The following is a 20713-nucleotide window of genomic DNA, read 5'->3' as shown; positions in this document are numbered from 1 at the left end:
GAATGCCCTTGCATTAGGAGAGCGAGAGAGGCAGGATATTGTTACTGTGTTACAAACCAGGGCCTTTCAGTTACCGGTTGTTGTGTATTAAACTGCTGTCACTGCCCGAGGCCAGTCATTTCATGAAAGCAGAGAATTTATTCAACTGTAACTAAATAAGATTGCCAGAGCCCCAGTCCATTTTTGAACACACTCTACCATCAGTCAGGCAGGGAACGAAACTGCTTTTAAATTGGAAAAACATAAAGAAAAAAACACTAGTGATTATTTCCTGAAGAGTATTTAAACGTTTCAGTTTTGGGGGTTTTATTTTGTGGGGTAGTGGCGGGGGGTGGGGGTGGGGGTGGGGGTGGGGGGAGCGGAATTTGGTTGGGGGCCAGTGGTTGGGGGTTGGGAGTGTGGAAGTGGGGTGGGGGGGGGGGAGGTTGGATGGGTGGGGGAGGGGGTGTGGTTGTTGGGGGTTGAGTGCCGGGCCTGGTGGAGTTTGCTTTTATACTGAGGAGAAGCTGTTCAAGGGAATCTGGCTGTCTTCCATATCCGGACCGGAATAAGATGGTGCTGTTAGCATGAAATGCTGTATGTAAGTGACTGCGTTTAATTAAACAAGATCACAGGGACTCCGAGAGAGAGCTACTCATCAAAAACATCTGGCGGGGTCCACGGGGCAGTGCGGCCTTAGAGTGTGGCTTTTCTTTAACATGCCCCGATGTGTAATATCCTGTTCTAATTGTTCCCTCCTGCCGTCACTCTGTGTTTATCCCGCTGATGAGAAGCAGTCAGGCTTTTGGAATTTCTGCTGCAGGTTGCCTTCCACGGGTTACTGTAAACCTCAAGTATTTTTCACACTGCAAAACATTCCCCATCTTGGTCTCAGCGTGTCCTGCATCGTGTCGCCAGCGACACATGGACTCCAGGGTCACTGACTGAGGTGCGTGCGGTCGATTGCAGAACACGCTGGTTGCCAGGCAGCCCCCGCGGCGTTGCGCTAACTCTTAATGAACCCAGCCGTTGGCCACTTTCCTGCAATCAGTGCAGGCGGGTCGCTAATCCCGCGCTGTCGGTCTGAGCCCAGAAACCGGCCTCCTAATACTGGGACCTGGTCAATTATATTCTCGAGAATTTTTGCTGCCTCCTGTGGGCATTTGATGGCCAAATTTGGCCTGATTTTAGATGGAAAGATTTAGCTCCCCAGCACTAAGCAGCTGTTCTGAGGGCTTCCCACAGGGACTGTCCAAAGATGTGCGAGTGAGGTTGATTGGCCATGTTAAATCGCCCTTTTGCATTGGGGAAATGACGGGGTAAATACGTAGGGTTACGGGAATGGGGCCTGGGTTGTCGGTGCAGGCTCGATGGGTCACATAGCCCCCTTCTGCACTGTAGGGATTTGATGAAAGGAAAGATTTGCCCTGTTCAAATTAGGGGCCAATTATATCACCCCGTGTCCAATCATGAAACACCTTCTGCTGGTAAACAAAGACATCCAATGCACGAGGTTGAATTTTGGTAGGACTGCTTCACACAGCAGGAGATAACAAAATATGAAACAGTTTCACTAAATCATTGATCATTCACAAACTAAGTTTCATCAAGCACAGAATAACCAATCTGAGCTTTCTCTTGAGCTTGTTACAACATTGAGGCTTAATCCAGCTTTGCCTTAATGTTCCCTTTGGCTGCTCAGTCTGGGAACATTCAGATATGTATTTGTTCCACCGTTGGGGATATTTCATCATCATTCTGGAGAATAAATCGACATCCCTTAGTTATTCCAGATTGACTCCACTTCTCTTTTGCCTCAATGGAATGATGCCCATTGCTATTATTAGCATTCTTGAAGTTGTGCTGGTTTAATAAGGAATGCAACTTTGAGGAAATGTTCACACGAAATGGCATCTGCGCAACAGCAGTGCAGGGCCTGGTGAAGTGTCAGGGCATGGGAAGTCTCAAATCAAATGCCTGATGACAGGAGGTAATGGGACAAGTCTGTTGATGTAACAGTGTGCCACAGAGTAGGAAATCTATTCATTAAAGGCTAGCAACTAATATGCTAACTGTTACAAGCATACTTAGGCAGCTGCCACTGCTATCCACTATACTCCTGCTTCTCCCATTCCATGAACGCTTTTCTCTGCATGCTCTCCATGGCATTTTCCCTGCCTTACTACTTGGTTTCTGGATGACAGTAGCTGTTAACTACATACTTTGCCCCATTACATTTTCAATATTGGACCTAGATTTTTTACGCACCCAATTGTCTTCTGATCCTCTAGGGTTATGTTTGCTCATCTCTTCTCCAGCCCATTTTAAAGCGCATCCCTCTTCTACTGAACAAGGAAGCTCAGGGAACTTGAAGCTTTGGTGCAGTTGATGCATTCACCAATTCAGAGGTACCTTGTGAAAATAAAACTTTAAGTTAATTGTAAGTTAATAATGTAAGTAGGCTTACATCAACACTGCAATGAAGTTACTGTGAAAATCCCCGAGGCGGCTGTTTGGGTACACAGAGGGAGAATTTAGCACGGCCAATGCATCTAACTGCACACCTTTGGACTGTGGGAGGAAACTGGAGCACCCGGAGGAAAGCCACACTGACATGGGGAGAATGTGCAGGCTCTGCACAGATGGTGACCTAAGCTGGGAATCAAACCCAGGTCCCTGGCGCTGTGAGGCAGCAATGCTAACTACTGTGCAACTATGTCATCTGTCTAATGTGATCCAGCTTAATTTTACTAGAGTGATTAAGGGGAGACAGCGTGAAGGTTTGTAGCTAGTCAGGAGATGAGGCATCGCATGAGCATACAAAGTCAGTGTTATCTAGGGGGATAATGGTAACATCAGGTCAAATAAGACTTTACACAGCAAATAACATTGAAGCACTCTCAGCCCTGACCAGTGAGAGAGAGATTTTCACCAGTAAGCCACTAAGCATGCTACTTGAAAAAGAAGATCTCTCTCCCTCCAATTCCAATTGTCAGTAAAGTTTGCGATGTTTCTTCATTAAGATGGAAAGTGAAGAAGTCCAATCTGAAACTAAGGGGTGGCAGGTGGCACAGTGGTTAGCACTGCTGCCTCACAGCGCCAGGGATCCAGGTTCAATTCCGGCCTTGGGTCACTGTCTGTGTGGAGTTTTCATGTTCTCCCCGTGTCTGCGTGGTTTTCCGCTGAGTGCTCTGGTTTCCTCCCACAGTCTGAAAAACATGCTAAATTCTCCCAAACAGGTGCAGGAGTGTGGCAACTAGGGAATTTTCACAGTAACTTCATTTACAGTGTTAATATAAGCCTATTTGTCACATTAATAAGTAAACTTTAAAACTAAGGTCCTCAATCTAAACAAAGGAATTTACGAAAGTATGAGGCATGAGTAGGTGAAAATAGATTGGGGAATTTCATTGTTAGGCATGGTGGTAGAGAGGCAATGGCTAATATTTAAGGAACAAATGTATGCATTGTAACAATTATACATTCCTTTCTGGCACAAAAACATGAGACAAATGACGAACCGTGGCTAACGAAAGAAATTAAGGATAATGTTAGATCCAAAGAGGAGTAATTTAAAGTTGCTCGCTGAAGTAGTTAGCCTGAGAATTGGGAGTAGTTTTGAATTCAGCAAAGGAAGGCCATGAGATTGATTAAGGGGGATAAAATAGAGTACAAGAGTAAACCTGCAAGGAACATAAAAGCGAACTGTAAAAGCTACAATAAGTACATAAAAAGAAAAAGATTAGTGAAGGCAAATGTTGGTCCCTACATTCCAAAATGGGAAAATTTATAAGAGAACAAGGGGATGGCAGAGCAATTAAGTGATTACTTTTGTCCTGTTTTCACAGAGGAAGACACAAATAACTTGCCAGAAATGCTAGGGAATCAAGAGTTCACTAAGAAGGAGGAACCGAATGAAAGCAGTGCTGGAGAAACTGATGGGACTGAATCCCCGGGGTCTGATAATCTACATCCCAGGATACTAAAGGAGGTAGCTGTAGAAATACTGGATGTACTTGTTGTTATTTTCCAAAATTCTATACATTCTGGAACAGTTCCAGTAGATTGGAGGGTGGGAAATATAACCAGGCTATTTAAAAATATGAGGGAAGAAGAAAGCAGGGAACTATAGGTTGGTTAGCCTAAGATAGGAGTAGGGAAATGCTGTAGTTCATTCTAAAGAATGTGAGGCCATGCCCCCTTGAAATTAAGACATGGCCTCAAAATAAGGAGAACAGATTTAGGACTGGGTTGAGCAGGAATTTCTTCACCCAAAAGGTTGTGAATCTGTGGAATTCCCTGCCCAGTGAAGCAGTTGAGGCTACCTCATTGAATATTTTTAAGGCAAGGATAGATACGTTTTTGAACAGTAAAGGAATTAAGGGTTATGGTGAGCAGGCGGGTAAGTGGAGCTGAGTCCATGAAGAGATCAACCATGATCGTTCTGAATGGTGGAGCTGGCACAAGGAGCCAGATGGCCTACCCCAGCTCCTAGTTCTTATAACAGGACACTTGGAAAATGTCAATGGGATAAAACAAAGCTAACTTGGATTCAAGAGAGGGAAATTAGGTTCAACAACCTACTGGATTTTTTTAAAAGCCGATACTAGCAGAATTGATGAGGGTGAACTGGTAGATATGGTGTATTTGGATTTTCAGAAAGCTTTTGTTAAAGACCCACATGAGGTTAGCATGCAAAATTAAAGCACATGGGATTAGAGATAATATAATGACATGGATTGAGAATTGGTTAGCAGAGAGGAAACAGAATGTAGGAATGAATTGGTTTATTCTGAAGTGGCAGTGGGATCTCACATGGATCAATGCTTGGGCCCCCAGCTATCCACAATTTACATCGATGATTTGGGAACTAAAAGTAATATTTCCAAATTTGCTGACAACATAAGCATATGTGGAAATTGAGTGGTGAGGAGGATGTTAAGAGGCTTCGAGTTGAATGGGTGCACAAATACATGGCAGATGCAGTATAATGTGGATAAATGTGAAGTTATCCACTTCAGTAAGAAAAACCGAATGACAGAGTATTATAGTGACAGATTGGGAAATGTTGACATACAAAAGGACCTGGGCATCCTTGTACACAAGTCACTGAAAGCAAGTATGCAGATATAGCAAGCGGATAGGAAGGCAAATAATATTTTGGCCATCATTGCAGGAGGACTTGAGTACTAGAGTAAGAATGTTTTACTGCAGCTGCACAGGGTCATGGTAAGACCACATCTGGAGTACTGTCTTCAGTTTTGGTCGCCTCACCTAAGAAAGGATATACTTAACAAAGAGGGAGTGCAGTGAAAGTTCACAGGACTGATTCCTTGGCTGGCAGGTTTATTGGATAATGAGAGATTGGGTAGACTAGGCCTGTACTCACTGGAGTTTAGGAGAATGAGAAGGCATCTCAATGACAGGGCTGAACAGACTAGAAGGAAGGATGTTGTTTCTTCTGGCTGGGGGCAGGGGGGAATGGTGCTCTAGAACAAGGGGTCACAGTCTCAGGATATGGATAAGCCATTTAGGACTGAGATGAGGAGGAACTTCTTCTCTCAGAAGATGGTGAACCTATGGAATTCCCTACCACAGAAAGCTGTGGAGGCCAAGCCACTTAAGAAGGAAATAGATAGATGTCTAGACTCTAAAGGTGTCCAGGGGTATGGGGGAGTATGTGGGAACATGGCATTGATCAACCATACTAAATGGTGGGGAAGGGTCAAATGGCTGAATGGCTTACTCCTCCTATTTTCTGTATTTCCTCAAATAATCAGATCATTGACACACAAGATTAACTATCAGGGAATGACCCCACTTATCTCTGATGCTGGATAAGAAGAGAAATCGCCAGGAGAAAAGACAAAGTTGAAGAATGTTCTGGTGATTGAAGAAAGTTTTTAATAATCAAGATTGCTTATCCCCATACTGGGTTTGGAGGATGGGTAACTTTAGACCTGGGATTTTTGTTTGACTGTACTATCTCATTGGCTAGGCTAACTTTGTGAAAATGCAGTACTTGTTGACGTTTCTTGCTCTGCCGGATGGAACAAGAAGTTTGTCCAGCTTGTTGTTGGCCTGTCTTCTGTGTTTTCAGTCAGGCTGTGTTGAATCAATGAGATAGGAAGATGGTGGACTTGATGCTGAGTACTGGGAGATAGTTGCTGATATCTGTACCCTCTGGAAGCTGAATGTTTGTAGGGCCATTGGAAGAGGCAAGCACAATGAAAAAACTGGCGGAGCAGGGGCCCCAGGGAAAACAGGGGCCAGTGAATTGTGCACCTTCTCACCCCACGGTCTCCTCTCTGCAGCTCATGAGGTAGACACTGCCATTACCACATTGGACTCCCGAACTACACCAGGCAATTCTTAGCACAATGAGCACCACAGCACAAACAATTATCTTACAAGACAGAAGGCTATCAATGATGGATAATGAGTTGGAGGGACCTTAGCACCAGGTTGCAAATTACAAACATAGGTATGAGAAAAAACCAATGCATACTCAGAATGCAGGATAGGCAACACAGTATGCACGTAGATACAAATCTGTGTGAATACGAGCGCACACATCTGGTCAGTGTTATCTTAACGCCAGCATTTCCTGCTAAAACTAAATGAGTTAACGCCAGCATTAATATGTCTTTGATTAGAAAATCAAGGCTTTAAACTCAAATTCTAACCACAAAAAAAATGATAAGCTAATATGTGGTTGAAACAAAACTAGTGAATCTGAGACTCAGTAAAATAGGATGTAGTACAGGAAATGCCATTTTCCAAACTTCTTTGCAATGATTTCAATTTGTTCGTTTTTGTCCCTCTTTAGTTTTGTAATCTTTTATTCCCCAATAGTGCAGTATACATACATTCACTAATGATGCTGAAACTAAGCCAAAGTTATACTATTGCTGGTGTTAAGGAGTAATAATAATGTTGAGAGTTTTTTACTCATTCATCGGACATGGCCAGCATTTATTGCCCATTCCTACATGCCCTTGAAACAGAGTGGCATGCTAGGCCACTCTGAGAATCAACCACATTGTTTTGGCCCTGGAGTCCAATGTAGGCCAGACCAAGGAAGGACAGCAGATTTCCTTCCTTAAAGGACATTAGTGAACCAGATGGGTTTTTCCAACAACTGGCAATGGTTTCATGGTCATCAGTAGATTCTTAATTCCAGATATTTTTTATTGAATTCAAATTTCACCATTTGCCATGGCTGGATTTGAACCTGGGTGCCCAAAACATTAGCTGAGTTTCTGGATTAATAGTCTATTGATATATTTACCACTAGGCTATTGCCTCTACAAGTAGGTTAATCTGCACTGTTGCTGTGGCTAAACTTGTTGGACTAGCTGGAGAGGTATTGTTCAGTGCTCCAAAACTCAACAGTAACTTACTTCAATGTTGCATTCATGCTTCACATTCTCTTTCCCTCATTGCATGTTCATATCTTTTATTACCTGTTTTACATTTTAACGAACGCTTTTCTTGTTTCCTCTGTTAAAGTCTAACATGTTTTGATTTTCTAGGTGAAAGACATTGAGTTTTAGTTTGAGTTGAGTTTGGTTCATAGAAAAGTTTTAAAATAGATCCATAGGGAGACAATATGATCAACATTGTTTAAATCTCCTCGGCCACGCAGACAGGATTAAAGAGCTGGTTTAGTGTGTTTTAGAGGATGTTATAAAACAATACAAAGAAAAGTACAGCACAGGAACAGGCCCTTCAGGCCTCCAAACCTGTGCCAATCATGGTGCCCTAACTAAACTTAAAAAAAACCTTCTGCCCTTACTCGGTCCATGTCCCTCTATTCCCTCCCTATTCACGCACCCATCTAGATGTCTCTTAAATGTCGCTAATGTGTCTGCTTCCACCTCCTTTGGCAGTGTGTTCCAGGCACCCAACATCCTCTGCATGAAAAGCTTCCCCTGCACATCTCCCTGAAACTCCCCCTCTCACCTTGAACCTATGCCCCCTTGTAATTGACACTTGCACCGTAGGAAGGGGCTGGATAGTTATGTCAAACTGAGTTGAACTTGGTGGGTTAGAGAGCACGCAAGGTCATGCCTCCACGTTACTTAATTGAAGAACGAGGTTGGATGTTGCGAGTTTCTTTGTCCTGCAGAAGAATACAGCTATGAAACCAGTTCCCTGCTTGTGCAGTGAATGCTGATTCATTGTACACTTTCAAGAAAAAACTGGATGTGTTTGTGGCTGGGGAGGAGATGATGTTGTACAAGCCAGAATCAATGTAGACCCTGACCTAGATTTGATCGCTTAAAGAGAATGGAGGGGAACTTGCCCAATTATTCTCTCCTAATTAGCTCGGGCTTTTGTCTGTTTTTGTTTCACCTCTCCGCAGATTGATAGGGAGTGATTTATTGATTCTGATTTGTGAGGCATGGTGGTGGGACAGGCTGGGTGGATGCTGGTCTTTTCCTATCCGACGTTTTGATGGCTCTGTGTTAAGGAGTACATTGAGGAGCCCATGTCTGAATCTGATTGTATTTGTTCTCAGTAAAGTATCTTAGAATCAAAGAACCATAAAATTGTAGAACCCTACAGTGCAAAAGGAGACTATTTGGCCCATCGAGCCTGCAATCTTAACCCCACATAGTTACCCTGCTAATCACCCTGACACTAAGGAACAGCTTAGCATGGCCAGTCAGCCTAACTTGTGCATCTTTGGATTGTGGCAGCAAACCAGAACACCCGAAGGAAACCCATGCAGATCTGGGGAACCAAACTCCACATAGACAGTTGCCCAAGGCTGGAATTGAACCCGGGCCCCTAACACTGGGAGATAACAGTGCTAACCATTGTGCCACTGTGCTGCCATAATTTGGGCAACAAAATGAACTAAGAGAGACAATGCCTTTCATAACCTCAGTTCATCCCAAAGCACCAACGAGTGAAATAATTTGTAAGTGTAGTTACTATTGTAATGTAGGAAACAAGTACTTCCCAGTCAGAGGACAGATAAGGTATTTAGAATGAGTTGGATTGCTGGCCTTGAATGTTTTCCAATGAGTGGAATAAGGTCCAGGTGATAACTCATCCTGAAGCTTCTCTCTAATCCAGAGCACCAGGTACAGCTGAGTGAATACTGGACAGAGCTGCCCAGGGATGGGCTCTATTTGTCTTGCTTTGCTTCAATGCCAGTAATAGACAATCTATAGCCAATGCTTTCCTTTTCCCTTGTTCTGGAGAGTGATCCACAGAATAGAGCAGCATGATTATATCAAAACATGAACGCTTTTAGACTTTGCTCATTCAGTTTTTTAAGGAAGTGACAAAGACCTATCCTGTTCCAAATCAATTGATCAGAACTCCTCCTGTAACAAAAAAAAACATTTTTCTCTGTAATTAACGGCCTGCTAACAAAATTACATTCTGAGGAATCAACGTTTCAAAGCCGCAATTTCATTAGCAGCTTATTAATTACAGACAAAGCAGACATTCACTTACCCATTAAAAAAGGAATTTCACCCCAACACATCTTCGCCTGGAGGCATTGTAGATAAGCATCCCTGCATCCGAGCCAGAAGCTCTGGGTTCAAGTCCCGCACACAACTTGATGGCCAAGAAGGGTGTGTTCATAATGTGGCCAATAGACTGAGTGTCAACTTGCAAGATCCTTCCAACACATCTTACTTCTGTTGTGGGCAAAGTTTTGGAAAGAATTATAAGGGATAGGATTTATAATCATCTAGAGAGAAATAAATTGATTAGGGATAGTCAACACGGTTTTGTGAAAAGTAGGTCATGCCTCACAAACCTTATCGAGTTTTTTGAAAAGGTTACCAAAGAGGTGGATAAGGGTAAGGCAGCTGACGTGCTGTATATGGATTTTAGCAAAGCGTTTGATAAGGTTCCCCATGGTAGGCTACTGCAGAAAATGCAGACGCATGGGATTGAGGGTGATTTAGCAGTTTGGATCAGGAATTGGCTAGCTGATAGAAGACAGAGGGTGATGGTTGTTGGGAAATATTCAACCTGGGGTTCAGTTACAAATGGTGTACCTCAAGGATCTGTTTTGGGGCCACTGCTGTTTGTCATTTTTATAAATGACCTAGATGAGGGTGTAGAAGGATGGGTTAGTAAATTTGCTGACGACACCAAAGTCGGAGGAGTTGTAGGCAGTGAGGATGGATGTTACAGTTTGCAGAGGGACATAGATAGGCTGCAAAGCTGGGCCGAGAGGTGTGCAAATGGAGTTTAATGCAGAAAAGTGTGAGGTGATTCACTTTGGTAAGAGTAACAGGAATACAGAATATAGGGCTAATGGAAGGATTCTTAGTAGTGTTGACGAGCAGAGAGATGTACATAGCTCCCTGAAAGTTGGCACCCAGGTTGATAAGGTTGTTAAGAAGGCGTACGGTGTGTTAGCTTTTATTGGTAGAGGGATTAAATTTCGGAGCCGTGAGGTCATGTTGCAACTCTACAAAACTCTGGTGCAGCCGCACTTGGAGTATTGTGTACAGTTCTGGTCGCCGCATTATAAGAAAGATGTGGAGGCATTGGAAAGGGTGCAGAGGAGGTTTACCAGGATGTTGCCTGGAATTGTGGGAAGGTCTTATGAGGAAAGGCTGAGGGACTTGATGTTGTTTTCATTAGAGAGAAGAAGGTTACAAGGTGACCTTATTGAGTCATACAAGAAGATCAGAGGGTTAGATAGGGTGGACAGTGGAGCCTTTTTCCTCGGATGGTGATGGTTAACACGAGGGGACATAGCTTTAAATTAAGGGGTGGTAATTATAGGATGGATGTCAGAGGTGGGTTCTTTACTCAGAGGGTAGTAAGGGCGTGGAATGCCCTGCCTGCAGCAGTAGTGGACTCGCCAACTTTAAGGACATTCAAATGGTTAGTGGATAGGCATATGGATAACATTGGAATAGTTTAGCTTAGAGGGTCATTAGATTGGTTCCACTGGCCGGCGCAACATCGAGGGCCAAAGGGCCTGTACTGCGCTGTAATGTTCTATGTTCTAACACGCCAATGGCTGGTGGTAAGAACAGGAGAGATTCCTACTCAGTCACAATTGATGTGGAGTATCAAGTTATAAGCACCTGGCAACAGACTAGCGATCTGTTCCTGGGAAAATCTTGTTATGGGAACAGATGAAAATCTGCCTTGTGCACCATTAGATACAGGAAGAAAAACAATATCTTTACCATGATGTTTAGCTTCTATTAGGTTTACTAGGGACACCTAATGGCAGAACATTGCTACCACTCCAAACTTGTATTAAATTGACAAACTACATTACAACTCAATAGTGTTTAAAGTTTAGTGCCACAAGTAGGCTTACGTTAATACTGCAATGAAGTTATGTGAAAATCGCCTAATCACCACACTCTGGCACCTTTTTGGGTACACTGAAGGAGAATTTAGCATGGCCAATGCACCTAACCAGCACATCTTTCACACTGTGGGAAGAAACTGGAGCAAACCCACACAGACAGTGACCCAAGCCAGGAATTGAACCCAGATACCTGGCACTGTGAGGCAGCAGTGCTAACCACTGTGCTGCCCGCACTTGGACATATGGACACATTAGAAAAATCTCTAAGCAAAGAAACTGAAATGTGAGAAACAGTCGGGATTTTACTCTTACTGCATTCAGTAGCTTCTCATTTTAATTTCAGAATGGGTAACGAAAGGTGCTGCCTTCTGCTCCAACCAAGATCGACTATTCCTTTCTCAATTGATGAGTGATATTTAATCTGGATAAATTTGGAAATGTCAGTGTTAGAATAATTTCTTTAACAAAAAGACAGGAAATATCTATCACAAAGAGTAAGATGTCTTCCTGTTTCATTGCGATACTCAACAATATTTAGTAGGAATGTAAATATTAATTTAAATACCATTGACCTCAGGCGGGATTTTATGAGGCCGTAAAATCCTGCCCTGTGGGATCAATGGGTGGAGCGAACAAGTAAAATTGCGTTAGAGCCAAGAAATCAGGATCAGGCTGGATTTCTTGGCTCTTGCGATTTTATGAGAGCCAAATTTCTGGTGAGATCAACCTCTTGCCCATTTATTTAAATATATTGAAATGTTAATGTCAATCGTCCAGGCTTGCTTGCCTTTATGGCCTTGCTGGGAGAGGTTCTCTCAGTGAAGAAAACACCCGCTCCCCACGAACAGGATGTTTTCCAGGGCAGGGCTGGAAGGGGCAGCCTGGTCAAGAGCAGGGGGGCTCGCTGCCAGTCCGTCGTGGAATCAGATTGGGAGGGAGGGACACAATCGGCCTGGATGAAGTGGGCTAGATGTGGGGCTCACGATTGGCCTTGGGCCCCATGATTGTGGGGGTGGGGGAGTTTGTTGGGGCTGCCTGCAGCAGCAGAGGCCTGACTGCTCTCTCTCTATCTATCAGACCTCTGCTGCTGAAAATTGCACATGTGCAGCATCAGAGGTCTGCACATGCACAGTAGCTCCCAGGCTGGCTGGAGAATTAAGCCCAGCCCTCTGCCTGCAGCAGCTGGAAACAGTCTAGCTCATATTTCCAGTGACTAAGTGCGTAAGATTGGTCATCAAAACTCACCCAAAAAATGGATCAGGAACGCTCCCATTTTCACACTAGCAAGAATCATTCTCGTAAAATTTCGGCCATTGTGTGTTATTTTGCTCAATGGAAGTGAAGGTATAACTGCAAGGAGCAGAGTGTCAGACAGGTAAACACTTGTTCATATCCCTATTTGTTACGTATCCTTTTCTCTTTAGAAATAATAATTCAATCCAGTCAATTTCCTGCAATCCGCAAGACTCATTCAAAAGCACGTTTGACACTTGAAGAGATTCAGCCATGAATCAGGAGGCCAGTAGCTGATTGAAGGCACTATGCAGGTGTCCTTTTCACAAGTGAACCAGCTTTTGTTACAGGCACACAGAGGAACCCAGTACACATTGCTGTAATGAGCAATGTGTAAGTTGCTGGTTCCGATGCACTTACATGCATACGTTGGAGATTTTCATCTCAGCAGCAGTGTGGATTGATATTGTATGTTTTCTGATACTTCAGCATTGTAAAATAGTTTAGCAAGGAGAGATAGGACATTATTTTGCACACTCATTTGAGCCATCGGCGCCTGAGATCTGTGACTCCTCAGGTAGTGTTGTCTCATTGTTGCATTTTGGAAGTACTTAACTTCCAAAACTGCTGAGAACAGCTTTTTGAAGATAGCAATTTTGCCCATCAAGCATATTTTATTCGAGGCAATGGTAGAAGGTTCTTGATTAGATGCCCTTTTTTCTCCTCGACCCCCACTGAACAATATCTCTCCAGCTAGTCCAACAAGTTTAGCCACAGCAACAATACAGGTTAACCTACTTATTTCCCAAATAAGACAACTCCTGCTAGAGTACAGTTCTACACATCGTGCACCCTAAGTGTTATTCCTTTTGTGTATGCTTGGACTATGATTACTGATAAGTTTTTCTAATGTGGAGGGTAACACATTGAAGTCCATTGCTATCCTTGTGACAGCAATGCAGCGTGGTGGCACGGTGGTTAGCACTGCTGCTTCACAGTGCGAGCATCCCAGGTTCAATTCCAGCCTCGGGCCACTGTCTGTGAGGAGATTGCATGTTCCCCCCATGCCTACATGGGTTTCCTCCAGGTGCTCCAATTTTGTCCCACAGTCCAAATATGTGCAGGTTAGGCTGATTGGCCATGCTAACTTGCCCCTTAGTGTTGGGGGATTAGCAGGGTAAATACATGGGTTTACAGGGATAGGGGCTGGGTGGGATTGTGGTCAGTGCAGGCTCGATGGGCCAAATGGCCTCCTTCTACACTGTAGGGATTCTATGTACACTTCCAGTAGCAATCAGTGGACATTGATTAGGACAGTTCTTATCCACGATGCTTAGGTTAACTATTCAGTCACAGCTCTGACCATTGTTCAATTCTGGGAGCTTACTGTTTTCCCCTGGCCAGAGTGTAAAACTAAAGGACATGGTTTTAGAATACGGATCATTTTGGTGCATGAGCCATGGAGAAATTTTGTCATTCAAAGTATGGTGATGTCTGGAATTCTTTATCACAGTGGGATGTGGTTGAAAAGTCATTGCATCTAGACAGAGAGATACAAAGGAAATCAAGGGCGATGGGGATATTTAATAGCCCAGCAAGGTCAATCAGCCAAAAGACTTCCTGCTCCTATTTCCTATTTTCTGGATCAGTAGCACACAATGTTTGCTGTTACCCACTAAATGACAACCTTTGACTTCTTAAACGTGAGTTTATAGATGGAGCCACTCAGTTGGTAAGATTATAGGATTGATGTTATTTACAAATTGTGAGATCGTGGTTAAAGTTCATTCATTTAGGATTGGACTTTGTTAAATATCAGACTCTCAATCTCAAGGCAAAAAACTAAATGGGCTAATAGTTGGTGAAGGCCCTATAAATTAACCACTCATGCTGTTTTCCTTTCTCCACTGGTCTGTCAGAGAAACTGGATGTATCCATCACACATTATAGCTACAGTGCAGAAGGAGGCCATTCAGCCCATCAAGTCTGCACCGACCACTACCTCAGCAAGGCCCTATCCCCATAACCCCACATATTTATCCTGCTAATCTCCTGACACTAGGGTTAATTTAGCATGGCCGATGAACCTAACCTGCACATCTTTAGACTAGTGGGAGGAAACCGGAGCACCTGAAGGAAATCAATGCAGACACGGGAGAATGTGCAAACTCCACACAGACAGTGACCCGAGCCGGGAATCGAACCAAGGTCCCTGAGGCAAAACTGCTAATCACTGTGCCATCCATACACATTGCTGGGAGGTTTTGGAAATTGAGAAAAAAGGTTTCCCCCAAGGCACAGTTATTGAGTACATAACTGAATCACACAGGAAAGCCTTTAAGTTAATTTCTGGTCTCCATTATGTGATCGTAACTGGACCAACTCAATTGACTCGGTTTAATGGTAGGAAAATCTCAAAGGTCCGCTCTCTGGGTGGAGGTTGGGTGAAAACCCAGTTCAGCTCAGCTCCTGTTCCCCCCATGGTTGAATAGGTTGCTAACACTCACTATCAAGACACACATATACACAGTCAGCATCTGGACATACCAGATGGTGCACTGGGAAACATTTCCCCAGCAAGAAGACAATGCTTTGAGATGAGGAGGGGGGAAAGTTGGTGAGGGGGAAAAAAAACTTAAATTGTTTAAAATGATAATTTACAAAGATCTTGTGGCTTCCAGTTGGAGAGGTCAAATCGCAGCCAAGAACAGTGGCAAGCAAGATCACTTAAGAAAAGGCACCATGCGGTAAAACATGGACTAGGAATATTAAAGCACTCGTCTATAGGCATGTAGCATCATTTCAGAATGGGATTGTTTCATATCTCAACCTTGGCTCACTCCCAATCTGTGTGGACCTAGTTTTAATTCTTTAGTTAATTTTGTTCTGAATTAAAATAACCTGTCAGAGTGTCACTTCAAGATGATTTCTCATCAGGAATAAGTTGGAATGTTTTGCGCGACACCCAATATTTGAAGCCGTTCTTGCCCTTGTACACTCTCTCTCCCTCTGCCTATCTGTTCACAGATGTAAATAAAGCCACATTGTGTTGAAGCCAATTCCAGCAAGGCTATCAGATGGCTGGATCTATTTGAAAGTTTGAGTGAGAATGACACGTGGAATGTGTTGGTTCATGTATGTTAGAGTCATGTTGGTGTAGCTTGGGGCAATGTCCGAACCCCTGACTGTTCTATTGTGTTACAGACAGACGCTCACAGGGTGTGTACCACCCCATATGGAACACATTCACGACAGTTCCAATCAGCACTGCAGCCGTTACAAATCAGTGCATTACTGCCATCACTTTGACTAGCCCTTCATTGTCTGTGGGACACAGGGTCATTCACTGCCTAATGTCACTGTATCACATAATGGGATAGACTGGGACTTCCTTCCCTGGTGCATAGGAGGATGGGGTGTGACCTTATAGAGGTTTATCAAATTATGAGGCACATAGATAAGGTGAATGACCAAGCTCTTTCCCCCAGGATAGGGATATCCAAAATTAAAGGGCGTAGCTTTAAGGTGAGAGGGGAAAGATTTAAAAGAGACCTGAGGGGCCACTTTTTCACACAGAGGGTGGTGAGTATATGGAATGAGCTGCCAGAAGAGGTGGTAGAGGCGGGTACATTTGGACAGGGACATGGATAGGAAAGATTCAAGAGGATATGGGCCAAATGGGACTGGTTCAATTTAGGAAATCTGGTCGGCATGGACAAGTTGGGCCGAAGGGTCTGTTTTTGTGCTGCATATCTCTGTCTCTCTAGCAGCTCGAAATGCCTGAGGTGTGCATTGTGTAACAACTATAGACTTTATTTAAAAATTAAATGTGCAGGTAATCACTCAAAAAGTTGAGAAGTAAAATTACATCAATGGATTAGATCTAGTACTATTTCTTGGTAGCCAGAGTTAGAGGGTCTTGTCAGTTCAATTCAAGAAATATTGACACAAACCTGATAAGGTGATCCTTTAGTAAAATATATTTGATCATTTTTGTTACAAGAGGCCACTATTTCTTAACTCGTATTTGAAAAATTGACAATACTTGTAAACCACAGGAACAATATGGTTGAGGGAACACGGCTGGGGCATTTAATACAGTACAGCCAGCATAGAGGTTTGGCCTCTGATGGCAGGATAACCAGATTATTTGAGGTCTCATGTTGTTGGGTGCAGCCTCCAATGAAGCAGAGGTTCATTTTGCTGGTTACAGTAGAAGGCTGTCTGGCAGTCTCTGCTTGGACAATCCCATGGGTCAGTGTGCAGGTTTGTGGCTCAACTCATACAGCCAGATGGACTTTAGAGGAAGAGATATTAGCACCTGATTGTAGTTTAGAACATAGAACAGTACAGCACAGTACAGGCCCTTTGGCTGTCGATGTTGTGCCGAGCTATGTCTGAACCCAAGATCAAGCTATCCCACTCCCTATCATTCTGGTAAAGACATTGTTCAAATGTCCCAATCTGCTTATAGCTGATATTCCTTAAACTATAGTTTACATTTATAATTCTGCCTCTATTCAGCAATTTCATCATTTTGTATTGCTGTCCGATGGGCGGGGAAAGCTGGTAAGATCTCAAGATAGTTGAGAAATTAGGTTTGCACCGATCCGTGGCAAGGGCCGGGATTGGTCCCTGAACCCTGCGTTAGTCGGGAGGAAGGAGGGGTAGGCATGTGGAGGTGGAGGGCTCAGATGGCAGGTGGAAGGAGGTGATTGGCATGTGTGGAGATGGAGGAATGGGACAGTGCGTGCAGTGGGGAGAGCGATCGATACAGGTGCGGGGCTGGGTGGGGGCAGAATGGATAGGCTGCGGAGTCCAGTGGTAGCTGGGGGAGACAATGACTGGCTGACAGATCTGTGTTCCCAGAACACAGAGATCTGACCAAGTGCAGTGGCGCTTTCTGCTGCTAACTGCTGGCTTTCAGTGAGCCCCGTCCCTCCTCCTGCTGGCAGGAAACAGATTTTGCTTAATTTCTTTCACAAAGTGAGGTAAGATTCCATTTTTTACTCACCCAAAAAAAGTGCAATTCTCTCCCGTTTTCACACTTGTTTAACAGTTAGAATGTTTTTGATAAGATCATTCCCGCAATATTATATATCTAGCTGCGTACATCTCAAGCTATTTCTAATGATATACACAATAGCATTTCTACTCATGTACACCTGCTATGTTGTAGATAGTTTGTTTCTTTAATTAACAGTAATGCTTTCATTTATATAATTCCTCATGCTCAAATGATGCAAAGTTCTGAGAAATTGGACAGTTCCTTTCCAAAACAAGTTCCAGGTGACCATCATGTTCATGAGTCACGTTGACACTTCCTACCTTTTGGGGGCAGTGATATCAACTCAAGGTGGATTCTCACCCACTGCATGAGGTGACAAGTTTACTTTCTGAGTAAAGAAAGTCCTTTGGCATCTCATGTAATTCCGCAAATACGTAAATTAATCAGATATTTCCTGATTGTCTCTAACCCAGCTAACTCATACAGTGTACTGATGCAAATTCTATTTCACTGTTTTAAAGGCCTCAATCAATTTCCACCATCTCTTCAAGCCTGTTGTGGTAAAAGAGCAATTAAATGAGATATCGGTCTCGTAGCCCTTCTCTGAAATTGTCCAGGGATTTTGCATTACCCAACGTGTGAGGAGACAAAAACCGAGGAGCATAATCTTAATGAATCTTAACCAAGTATACACCGTATACTACTTTTTCTTTTGTATTTTAGCAATTCACGCTACTTTTGCTGTAGTTTAGGGATATTGATTATGAACCTTTGAAAGTTCAACTGCAAATACTTTATAATCAACAGTATTTAATTCTGAATTCTGTGTAGTGTATGCATGTTGGCGTGAGCCTGATTCCTTTGAATGTAACTTCAGTTATCTATATTTTGTCAGATTTGGGCCCATTTCATTATGAGGCCCAGATTTTTTACGGTGTTAACATTGATCTTATTGTTTTTAACATCCACAAGCCTGTGGTCAATGCCCCCACTTTTGTTCAGATTATTAATGAAAAGTCTGAGGAGGAACAACGTGAATGTCATTCCCTGCAGGATTCCTGTACGTGGCATCAGTGCCGTTAATAACAATCCTCTCACTTTTGGAATGCAGCCAACCCAAGATTTACCCAGCCAATCCCATTACAGGGCTCCATCTTATTGAGTTGTGTCACACTCTGTCAAAACGATTTGTGGCAATTCAGGAATACGCTGGTCAACCCACATCCCTTAGCCCAGCAAAATTTCCCCGGGAGATTCAGACAGGCTAGAAAGAATGTCTTTTCTGGAAGCCATGTTGAAAATCATTAACAACTCCTTCTCTGGCCAGACAGAGTGCCTTTAATGATACCTGCTAACACCCAGGGCGGGATTTTCCGACTGCACTCAGCCCAAAACCAGAAAATCCCGTTCCAGGTCAATGGACCTTTGCATAGCCTGCTCTCTGCCCTCCAGGATTCCCATGGCAGGCAGGGATGGGAAAACTTCCCTCCCCCCCAACCCATCCCCCCACCACTATTTGTGCCAAATAATAGTTTACAAAGCCCTGACACTGTCAGAATTTTATGATGCTACTCATCCGAGAACATAAAATGGAGAACAGGTCAAACTTAAAGTGTCTTTCATAACTCAAAGAATTTTAAGCACCAGCAACAGATTTTGAAGTTTATTTATTAGTGTTGTATGTAGGCTTACATTAACACTGCAATGAAGTTACTATGAAAATCCCCTAGTCGCCACACTCTGGCACCTGTTCGGGTACACTGAGAGAGAATTTAGTATGGCCAATCCACCTAACCAGCACGTCTTTCGGACCGTGGGAGGATACCAGAGCGCCCGGAGGAAACCCATGCAGATACAGGGAGAACGTGCAGACTCTGCACAGTGGTCGAAGCAGTGAATTGAGCCCGAGTCCAAGGCACTGTGAGGCAGCAATGCTAACCATTGTGCCCCTACCAATATTTACAGCACTTTGTGTGGCTCACTCATCTTGCCACCAGAAAACCCATTGTGGGGTGACGAAGCGGGGGGTGGGGGGGGTGGGGGGGGGGGGATGCGGGGGAGTGGTGGGGCAGAAGATCCTGCCATTTTCTGGCTGGAAAATCCTGGCCACAGTCATGGAGACGTTGGGAAGTAAAAAATGAAATTAGTTTTGAATTATTCTAACGAAGAGCCAGCATTGACATGACGGACTGAGTGGCCTCTTTCCATGTGGTGATAGTCTGTGGTTCTATAATGACAAAGGCACAGATTCCTCACCGTGCTTTGGCAGAGCAGTCCTCTCGCGAATCTTTTACTCTGATAGCTGTTCAAATTTGCACGTTAAAATCTTGAAGGGATGACGGGTGACTGGATTAAAAATCGTTTTTCACTTTTGAGAGAGTCGAAGAAGAGGAGAAAAGTTTGCTCTCGCTGGTGATAAATATGTAATATATTTACAGCTTGCTTATAAAACTGTCTGATCAGGAGTCCAATGTGTACTGAATGATAAAAAAGAACTAAAGCAGTAGTGACAGGACAACCAGGAGCGAGTGGTTCGGTTGAGATGGAAATGTTTCATGAGGCAGCACCTTGGGAGAAAAGTAGCGACAGTGACAAATCTGTTGCCCAGGACAATCGATAATCCAGGCTGGTTATCCTCTATAAACTGTTCTGAACGCCAGGCTGGGCACATTTGCTATAATTACCTTGTCAAAAAACTGCAGCCCCGCTGTTGACTGCTGTATCAGTCAGCCTAGGGATGATTGACAGCTGGTTTACATGGGGGTTGCTGTGATTGACAGCTGTTTTAGGTGCTGCCACAGGCTGATTCCAACTCCCACTGCCACCTCATTCAGCCTGAGCAACGCTTGTCGCTGCAGGAAAATCTCACAGCCGTCAACACACACACCGAGTGATAGGTTGCCTGCGGCGACGGGACTCAGCGACGACTATATTTGGTCAAGCAAGTTTTTAATTTTAAGAAGGAGGCAAAGTCAAATTGTTTAGAATCTCGGGCTCCCTTACTGGGGGGAAAAAAAAACTTACGGACAGCAAAGAAGACGGTGACCAATAGGACCTTTGGGCTTGTCAGAGGCTGCGGTTAACTTTCTTCTCCATCAGTAACTGCATGTTAGCTGTAAGTGCTCAAAAAATGTACCATAACACCGTGACCTTTTCACTTAGTCGCCTGCAGGCCTTCTGGA

General features: G+C 43.7%; 1 long non-coding RNA gene across 1 annotated transcript in view; it reads left to right on the top strand.

Annotated features, from left to right (window-relative positions):
• The first annotated feature begins 468 nt into the window (after nt 1-468).
• The window catches only part of LOC145357898 (uncharacterized), a 62285-nt gene continuing 42040 nt past the window's right edge, over nt 469-20713 (top strand). The window contains exons 1-2 of the long non-coding RNA XR_013889385.1: nt 469-580; nt 3828-3970. This is a non-coding gene — a long non-coding RNA (uncharacterized LOC145357898). The remainder of the gene's footprint in view (nt 581-3827; nt 3971-20713) is intronic.

This window comes from Carcharhinus amblyrhynchos, chromosome 24 (assembly GCF_965287045.1).
Source record: "Carcharhinus amblyrhynchos chromosome 24, sCarAmb.v2.hapA, whole genome shotgun sequence".
NCBI lineage: Eukaryota > Metazoa > Chordata > Chondrichthyes > Carcharhiniformes > Carcharhinidae > Carcharhinus > Carcharhinus amblyrhynchos.
Note: the sequence above shows the minus strand (reverse complement) of the source record. Positions and strands in the feature narration are given on the sequence as shown.